The sequence below is a fragment of the Pomacea canaliculata genome, linkage group LG10, assembly GCF_003073045.1.
Source record: "Pomacea canaliculata isolate SZHN2017 linkage group LG10, ASM307304v1, whole genome shotgun sequence".
Taxonomy (NCBI): domain Eukaryota; kingdom Metazoa; phylum Mollusca; class Gastropoda; order Architaenioglossa; family Ampullariidae; genus Pomacea; species Pomacea canaliculata.
In genome coordinates, this window is record NC_037599.1 from 25,745,954 (window position 1) to 25,756,046 (window position 10,093).

The following is a 10,093-nucleotide window of genomic DNA, read 5'->3' on the forward strand; positions in this document are numbered from 1 at the left end:
ATCTTCACAGTTCACCCTGTGTATTTATACATCATCTTCACATAAATATACATTATCTTCACAGTTCACCCTGTGTATTTATACATTATCTTCACAGTTCACCCTGTGTATTTATACATATAGCCTAACAGTTCACCCTGTGTATTTATACATTATCTTCACAGTTCACCCTGTGTATTTATACATTATCTTCACAGTTCACCCTGTGTATTTATACATTATCTTCACAGTTCACCTTGTGTATTTATACATATAGCCTAACAGTTCACCCTGTGTATTTATACATTATCTTCACAGTTCACCCTGTGTATTCATACACGTAGCCGCACAGTTCACCATGGCAGAGAGGTGAGACCTCCAACGCAGAAAAGTTCGTCTCAGCCTCGACGCCGAGCGAGCGCACATAACAAACACCAACAGCGGTGAATGCTGGGATGTCCACAACACTGTGACTGTGACACTGTGACACTACAATGCAGCTGTGACTGCTCTACAGTGGGACTGCGACTGGTGCGTCCGAGGTCACAGTGAATGTAGTCGACGTTGGTCGCGATGTCTGTCTCTCCTGATGACATGCGCGCACGTGCACACCCACTTCCCATATGCAAGACATTGCTGTCAGCAGGTCCGGCACCAAGTGACCTTCCCCGCCGGACCTCAGATGTAAGGAGGAGGAGGAGGAGCAGTTCTATCCTCATCCGCCACCCGCCACCCGCCGACCATCGGAATGACTGGGTTTGTCAGTGCCGAGCAATATTGTAAATTATCGCCCTTTATGAGCTCAGCCCTTTCTTTGCCTCTCCCTCTCTGCTTCTCTCCCTCTCTCCCTGTGCGTGGCAAATCACTGGCCGTTTCCAAGAGCTATAATTATCTCCCTGCAATTTGCGACTGTGTTCCATTTGATTAGCCTGGCTGTCTGAATGCCCACCGGCCTGCCTCGCCTCGCTAGCCTCCCCTTGCACAGCCCTGCAGCAATTAGCGTCTTGGCTTCTTGCATGCTGGCCGCTCGTGTTGTCATGGAGACTGATCGCTGATTGGCTGCTGCAGGACTGCTAGAGAAATCCCCGGATAAATGTTGGTCGTGTTGGTGGTGGATGTCTGATGGATGGTCACTCTGGTCAAGAGTTGTCATCTGACACGAAGAAGGAGACAAAATCTTTACAAATGGACATCTTTCCCGGATTGTCGCAATATTTTATAGAAATTAAAGTTTAGAGAATTAGTTAAATGATGATTTTGCGATGAATTGAGACCAGGATCATTAACGAGAATGATCGCCTTGGCTCAACAGGAGGTCAGGCGATGCACGGTGGACCATCATGTGGATTAGTCAGGTCCTCGTGTGAAGACGTCTGCAAGACCAAGGTCAGGGTCAGACAGTGCAAGGGGTCGCCTGCAAGTCCATGGCGAGTCCACGAGACAAAGGCCCGCCTTCTTGATCACGTGACATAAGGCTACCATAAGGTAGTATCATAAGGCTACATCAGACACGCTGACGCCATACTTAACGTGACTGGAGCCAACACCGGGTAGTGCAGTCTTGTCTATGAATAACAATGGTGATTATAGTCTCATCTATGGATAACACTGGTACTGCAGTCCTATCTATGGATAACACCGGGTAGTGCAGTCTCATCTATGGATAACACTGGTACTGCAGTCCTATCTATGGATAACACCGGGTAGTGCAGTCTTGTCTATGGATAACACCGGGTAGTGCAGTCTTGTCTATGGATAACACCGGGTAGTGCAGTCTTGTCTATGGATAACACCGGGTACTGCAGTCTTGTCTATGGATAACACCGGGTACTGCAGTCTTGTCTATGGATAACACCTTGGGTAATGCAGTCTTGTCTATGGATAACACCGGGTAGTGCAGTCTTGTCTATGGATAAACACGGGTACTGCAGTCTTGTCTATGGATAACACCGGGTACTGCAGTCTTGTCTATGGATAACACCGGGTAGTGCAGTCTTGTCTATGGATAACACCGGGTACTGCAGTCTTGTCTATGGATAACACGGGTACTGCAGTCTTGTCTATGGATAACACCGGGTACTGCAGTCTTGTCTATGGATAACACCGGGTACTGCAGTCTTGTCTATGGATAACACAATGGGTACTGCAGTCTTGTCTATGGATAACACCGGGTACTGCAGTCTTGTCTATGGATAACACCGGGTACTGCAGTCTTGTCTATGGATAACACCGGTACTGCAGTCTTGTCTATGGATAACACCGGGTATGCAGTTCTTGTCTATGGATAACACCGGTACTGCAGTCTTGTCTATGGATAACACCGGGTACTGCAGTCTTGTCTATGGATAACACCGGTACTGCAGTCTTGTCTATGGATAACACCGGGTCTGCAGTCTTGTCTATGGATAACACCGGGTACTGCAGTCTTGTCTATGGATAACACCGGGTACTGCAGTCTTGTCTATGGATAACACCGGTACTGCAGTCTTGTCTATGGATAACACCGGGTACTGCACTCTTGTCTATGGATAACACCGGGTACTGCAGTCTTGTCTATGGATAACACCGGGTACTGCAGTCTTGGTCTATGGATAACACGGTACTGCAGTCCTCATCTATGAATAACTGGTACTGCAGTCTTGTCTATGGATAACACCGGGTACTGCAGTCTTGTCTATGGATAACACCGGGTAGTGCAGTCTTGTCTATGGATAACACCGGGTACTGCAGTCTTGTCTATGGATAACACCGGGTACTGCAGTCTTGTCTATGGATAACACCGGGTAGTGCAGTCTTGTCTATGGATAACACCGGGTACTGCACTCTTGTCTATGGATAACACCGGGTACTGCAGTCTTGTCTATGGATAACACCGGGTACTGCAGTCTTGTCTATGGATAACACCGGGTACTGCAGTCTTGTCTATGGATAACACCGGGTACTGCAGTCTTGTCTATGGATAACACCGGGTACTGCAGTCTTGTCTATGGATAACACCGGGTACTGCACTCTTGTCTATGGATAACACCGGGTACTGCAGTCTTGTCTATGGATAACACCGGGTACTGCAGTCTTGTCTATGGATAACACCGGGTACTGCAGTCTCATCTATGAATAACAATGGGGATTATAGTCTCATCTATGGATAACACTGGTACTGCAGTCCTATCTATGGATAACACCGGGATTATAGTCTTATTAGTAGCCAACACCGCGGACTGTTGTCTTCAGAAGCCAGATACTCCAACCTTCAGCGAGAATACACGTCGCCGTGTAGATATGTGTACAGGACACAGAAAGATTGAGTTGATAGCGGGGGCTGCAGACATCTTGGTTCATTTGGTAACAGGATGACATAAATATCGCCTGCCTATTATTTGGCAGAAGCAGGTCTGTCTTTGCTGTCCGTCTTTCCCCTCAATTCAGCACTCACCCCCCCCCCCCCACCTCTCAACGCTGCCTTTCTGGGATGCTGAGGTTGGGGGTAGACCACTCGCCGCACTGACCTCTGCCCTAACCCTGGACTAACCCTGACTAACCCCAAGAACGCACGTCACAGTCCCTGTGTAGAGCCAGCGGCGGCGTTAGGGGGTGGCAAATGGGGCGGCCACCCCAGGGCTGGATTTCATGTTGCGCCTTTATCCCACTTACCAGCGAATAACTAGCTTATCAGCCCTTAAGCGCAAAAAGTGGCTCCCACGTCGAAATTAATAGCGAATAAGTCGGCCTTATCGCGGGGTAAGTTATGGTCAGGGGGGACCCGCCTTTACGCGGCTATTAGGCGCAGAAAAATGGCGACTGTAGTAGCTGTGCTCTCGCTAAACAGGCGAAATCTTGTCGAAACAGAATATTTAGGGACAATTATATCTTTACAATGATGTAGAAGTGTACACGAAATTTGAATTTCGTGGAGTTGATAAAATGTCTATTGCCTATGAGGTAAAAGATGAATTGGAAATGTCGAATCGAGGGAACAATGTTCCCTCAAGCAGACGAGTATGCTTTGCACTTCGCAACGGGATCATTTTTACGTGTGCGTGAATGTGTGTGTGTGGCGATTTGGTCGGAGTTTCCGAAGAGAAATGTCACATCGTGAGGAGAGTGACCAAACGCTACTACGACATGCTCGACGATGGATCGTCTTTCCCGACTAGCGAGAGGCAGAGAGAAGGGAAAGTTCTGTGCCAGCGGTGGTTTTTCCGAGTGTTGTTGGATACATCGACGGGACGCATATCCACATTCAGGCGGCGAAAATAATGAGCACCAGTACGTGAATGGAAAATATTTTCATTCACTGAATGTTCAGGTAATACTTTGTAATCAATATAGTTGCCTTTTTTATTCACATATGACTAAACCTTTCGAAGTACCATAAATTGTTGCAGTATAGACTCTTCTCCAATGCCACATCAGGATAAATACAAGCATTTAATATTTTCCCCATAGACTAAAATGTTCTCTCTTCGAAAATTTTGCAGATAACATCTAATCACTTTAATATCTGTTAAACATTTTTGTAAAAGCAGAAAATAGACTGCTACTACACAATCCCAAGATATTAGGAATTAAAAAACACTCTCATACCATTAACCAAAACTTTCTTATCATCACAATTAATAAACATGTTTTGTTTTATATTTAGTATGGCTCATGTCAAACAATTTCAAAATGTCATCGGCTGATGCATCGATAATCCATATACCCGAAGCTTAATATTGCTATTTATATATATTTGAACAGGTTAATGTTTATCAACGTGCTTGCAAAGTGGCATCCAGGGTGTCTGAAGCCTTTGGAAGCAACTGTAGACTATTGGACCGGGTCATGCTAGGTGACAGTAGCTGCATGATAGGAGAGTGATTGTTGACATCATTTCAGCATCCTGCACCCTTGCAGGAAAGGAAATACAACACAGCACATAGCTGTACATGCAACTGGTATGTGAGTTTGCATCAAAGTTTTCACCAAATGTTCATGCTGGTCACATTAACTGTATCTATGTATAGTAAAGTCAGACTTGAACACATTTAAATATTTTTACCAGCATGTGTATACATTGAATAGTTTTATATGGAAATAATACTGGTTTGATTGAAACCTGTTTACATGTACTGTGTATACTATTTGTAAATGACAATGCCAATAATATGTTCAGCTAGTAGTTCATTTAAATCACAGTGAATGTAGTTATTGCATTGTGGTATAGCAGTACATTCGAGCAGTCAGTATAAATTTCTACAGATGGTGATGATGTTTGTATTTCAGGCATAGCTAAAAAGAGATGGGATTGTCTCTAGGGTCTGAAGATGGAAACAGATCAGGCATGTGAAGTGACTGTGTTCTCAATCGGGGAGAGCCAGACAATGATGGCGACAATAATGATGTTGGACATAACAATGATTTAAATAATGAAAATCACTACAATAAAATCAATGACACTGTTTCAGAACATGATGCTCCCACAGAAAGAGCCCATGTTGCAGCAGGCCAAGCTGTCAGGAACCAATCTGTTTATAGACTTTTCTTGTAAATATGTTAAACCATAATTTTATACATTTCAGAACTATTTTGATAACGAAGTTAGAACATCAACAATAGACATAGTCAACAGTTTAGATGTAGGCCCAACATGTGTTACAACAGGTCAAGCTGCTAGTATCCAGTTTATAAGTAGATTTTTCTTGTGAATATATCATAATTTTATACTTTTCTGTAGAGTTCACAATATCAGAACTATGTGACTGTAGAAATAGTTAAATTTTCATTCTTATGAAACTTAGTAGCTGTTCACTCATACAGATCTCTTTAGAAAGTAGCAAATGCTTTTTAACTTTAATAAATGAAAGATGCAGTTCTTCTTGGACAGGACATTTAAAAAAATGTATGAGGTTTCCTTTATGAAATTATTACAAGGGAAAATTTCGACATAGGCTTGCAGACAGTAGTGCATGTGGTGGCCTCTGCAAGTGTTTGTCAAGAGTAGCGGTCATCACTAAGACATGTTCTTAATGCTGTCACTTGGCTATTAAAATCTTATATTCTTCTTGAACAATATTTTACATGTGCAACTCTTTGGAATAAATGTTGGAGGCTTCCACTCACTTTGAAGCAAAATTCTGAAGAAGAGTAAAGTATATCAGCATTAGACATTCTCGGTTAAGGAACAGGCAGAAAATACAATGAAAATGAATGATCAACTTTATTAATTCCAGCATGCAACTCTAAATGTCTGCTCATCCCAAAACAACAACAATGAAAAACCAGTGCAAGTTTCAATATTTTGTTCACAAGTTGTGCACCACAAAAATATGCAATCTTAGATTGTACATCACTCTTAAGATACATTACACTCCCACACATGCATCCTACTGAAAATTCATTTAAGGTTGGACAGGACTGCTGAGATTACAAACTATTAACAGTACTTGTCATTTCTGCAAACAGCGTTAGGTATAGCATAAAGCTGACCTGAACTTAAATTCTGCTTGACACTTATTTTCTCAGAATATATATTGAGAGTACATCTTAAACTATTTGTATCACAGACATCTACACTAGAGAACACTTCCTTTGTTAGGCCAGCATCAGGAACAGGTGCATATGAAGGCAAATCTGTAACAAACATCCAAATTGTTTCATGTATAGTAATGGCAAAGTGTGCAAAACAGATATACAGGGAACATGCCATGGGTAATGTGATGCATAGTACATAACACTATGACGGATCTCCTGAGAAGGACAACACTATTTTTTTTCAATGTGTCATCAAACCACAAGCATAAATATTTAATGTAGTGAAAGCATAGCAATATTCTTTTATGACAGTCATGCACAATAGTGATGAAGAAGTGATTTTTGCACAGCAAAATATTCATGATTGTCTATGTACCTTTGCTTTTCAATTTAATTTATGGCTTTATGAGCACAAGTACATTTTATTTGTGTGCAAAACATAAATATTGTTCTTATGATAAATTCACTGAATCAACTTATGTGATATAGCCATGCACTGTAAACTGTCTATCATTCAACCAGCTGTATGAGTCAACTGTATGTTATTAACACTTGCATTAGATTTACTGACATTTAGACATGAAATTCACTTTCAGATCATGCCAGTGATTTTTTTTTTGGGGTGGTAGAATGATGTATTTTCATGTAGTACTACCCCTAGTCATCTTCCCCTCTTTCCTAAAAAAAAGACAAAAACTACACCATGAACCTTTTAATTCAAAGAGACCTGTGGGGTGGAGGTATATTAAGGTGAAAAAAATCATTTGGTATCAAACTGAATTCATTGTTAATTCTTAATAAACCATACCTGGGCAGCTGCTGACTAGAGTTATCTCAAAAACCTCTCTCTTAAACTGAAAAAAAGTTCAATGTCTATGCAGTATTGTTTTAAAACAAAATGTAACCGAAAAGAGCTAAAAAGAATTAAAGAAATGTTTATTTTGCCTCATCGACCCACCCATTCTCACCCCAACACACAGAGCAGCAATGACTGTGACACTACCACTTCATAATTAATGGTGAAATCGAAGCTTTAAAATATTAATATTGTTATCTATGGCATAGAAAAAAGAGAAAGTAATAGATACAAATAATAGTTAAATATAAGTACTGTAATGAAATTAAGTTTATACCAAATAATTTAAAATAAAATCAGTAAAAAGTAGTTTTTACATCACTGAATCACAATTACCGAAGTTTAAAAACTGATGTTGAATAATAATAATAATAGAACAAACCTCTAATAATGCCCGTACTTCCCTGCTGGACCAGTTTGCTCCTCGCTGGCGTTTGGAAGACGTCGGCTCCATTATTACAAAAAAAGTAGGCTGACAAAGTTTGTTCCGCGAAAAGAGCACATCCATAGAGTTGTATAGTAAATCTGTGAGCACGCCTGTTTGTTTTTCCCGGAAGACATATTAACGTCTTCTGGACATGCGCACAAATAGGGAATCCCCCGGAACAAAGAATGTAGGTCGCAGTTCTAAATTTGCATCGCCAGTTAGCTATTGTCGGGTAAAGTCGGAAACACGAAATGCGCGGGACGCGCTGGCCTTACCAGCGAGTAGCTAATAGGGGCTGCGGGTTTTATTCGGAGGTAAGTTAAGCGCTGAACATGAAATCCACCCCAGGCCCCGCTCCCGAAGGGGCCCCGCGCTTCAGCCCCGAGGTCATCTGTATGACTTATTGCTAGCTGTGTTAAACAAGTTGTGACCAAAAAAAATTGACGTTCAGAAAACACTTCTAAGTTCTAATTAATCAAATTATTGAAGCCATGTCTTCACGTTAAGCCCGACAATAATAACAAGCAGTTTATTCAGTTATCGTCACCATATTATTTCGCTTTAAGAAAAAACCGCTTCTGTCACAAACGGTTACGAACAATTAAAACACTAATTCATTCGTTATTTCGCGAAATTAATCCAACCTATCTAACTGTATATAAATCAGTGCTTCCGGCATCACATCAATAGGGATGTTGATACACGTCCTCCATTACCCAGGCCCCGCGCGGATGGTCGGCCCCAGGCCCCGCGTGTTCCTAACGGTTCCTAACGCCGCCTCTGTGTAGAGCTACTCGAGGTGTTCCTCCTGTCGTGTCCAGCCCCCCAAGACACGTCTGGTGTTTGTAGTCATGGCGACGTGCTGGTCACTGGCGCGTGCCTGTCTGTTGAACGTTGTCTGGCAGCGTGACGCTTGGTCTGGGTACATGTACACCCTTGTGTCGCCGCTGTCGGGTGGTTGAGATGCTGGCGGTGACACAAAGTTTCACCTCGCACGCTTGACACGTGCTTGTCCTGCAACAGTCTACCCGCACGTGCTCAATGCTGACGTCATGCGATGGGTAGGCGAGGTGAGCGCACGTTGACACGCGGGCTCCCACTCTCTCTCTCACACCCGAGGATCTGGTACCCCGGGTGCCATGGCGTGAGATGGAAATAGAGGTGAGCACAAAGAGTTTCTGCTCTCACGCATCACACACCGGGATTATCTCCCTACAGACTGAGTTATCTTCCTTTTCGTCAACTTTTTGCTGAAAGGAGAAGAAACTGCAGGTCGTGTCGCAACTTGTGGTCGGCCATCAACTTTGGACTGTCAAGTGGGGCTGAGCCGCGGGCTGGGGGAGGCTGCCTGCTCAGGACTTTCGCCACCGAGCCCTCGACTATAGGCATCGGCAGCACGTGACGGGGGATGACGCTAATGACGGCAATGATGCTTAGGGTGATGATGCTGACAATGACGATAACGATTTCTTTCACGAAGAAATACCCTAATTGATGATGTAAGCGGCACCATTGTTGTCCCGCCAGTCGTCTCCCTTTCCCTCGCTGTCACATGCTACTCAGTGTCATGTTAGTGTGTGTCACATGCTACTCAGTGTCATGTTAGTGTGTGTCACATGCTACTCAGTGTCATGTTAGTGTGTGTCACATGCTACTCAGTGTCATGTTAGTGTGTGTCACATGCTACTCAGTGTCATGTTATTGTGTGTCACATGCTACTCAGTGTCATGTTAGTGTGTGTCACATGCTACTCAGTGTCATGTTAGTGTGTCATATGCTACTCAGTGTCATGTTAGTGTGTGTCACATGCTACTCAATGTCATGTTAGTGTGTCACATGCTACTCAGTGTCATGTTAGTGTGTCACATGCTACTCAGTGTCATGTTAGTGTGTGTCACATGCTACTCAATGTCATGTTAGTGTGTCACATGCTACTCAGTGTCATGTTAGTGTGTCATATGCTACTCAGTGTCATGTTAGTGTGTGTCACATGCTACTCAGTGTCATGTTAGTGTGTCACATACTACTCAGTGTCATGTTATTGTGTGTCACATACTACTCAGTGTCATGTTAGTGTGTGTCACATGCTACTCAGTGTCATGTTAGTGTGTCATATGCTACTCAGTGTCATGTTAGTGTGTGTCACATGCTACTCAGTGTCATGTTAGTGTGTGTCACATACTACTCAATGTCATGTTAGTGTGTCACATGCTACTCAGTGTCATGTTAGTGTGTCACATGCTACTCAGTGTCATGTTAGTGTGTGTCACATGCTACTCAGTGTCATGTTAGTGTGTCATATGCTACTCAGTGTCATG

General features: G+C 43.0%; 2 long non-coding RNA genes across 2 annotated transcripts; one reads left to right on the plus strand and one right to left on the minus strand.

Annotated features, from left to right (window-relative positions):
* Window positions 1-3,593: 3,593 nt before the first annotated feature.
* On the plus strand, window positions 3,594-6,028 carry LOC112574433. Its single transcript, XR_003101438.1, has 3 exons — window positions 3,594-4,285; window positions 4,720-4,916; window positions 5,245-6,028. It is a non-coding gene; the product is annotated as an uncharacterized LOC112574433 (long non-coding RNA).
* A 469-nt stretch (window positions 6,029-6,497) lies between these two features.
* LOC112574434 lies at window positions 6,498-8,118 on the minus strand. The gene is made up of 3 exons (XR_003101439.1): window positions 7,731-8,118; window positions 7,301-7,346; window positions 6,498-6,591 (listed from the first exon to the last, which is right to left on the minus strand). It is a non-coding gene; the product is annotated as an uncharacterized LOC112574434 (long non-coding RNA).
* Between the last annotated feature and the right edge of the window lie 1,975 nt (window positions 8,119-10,093).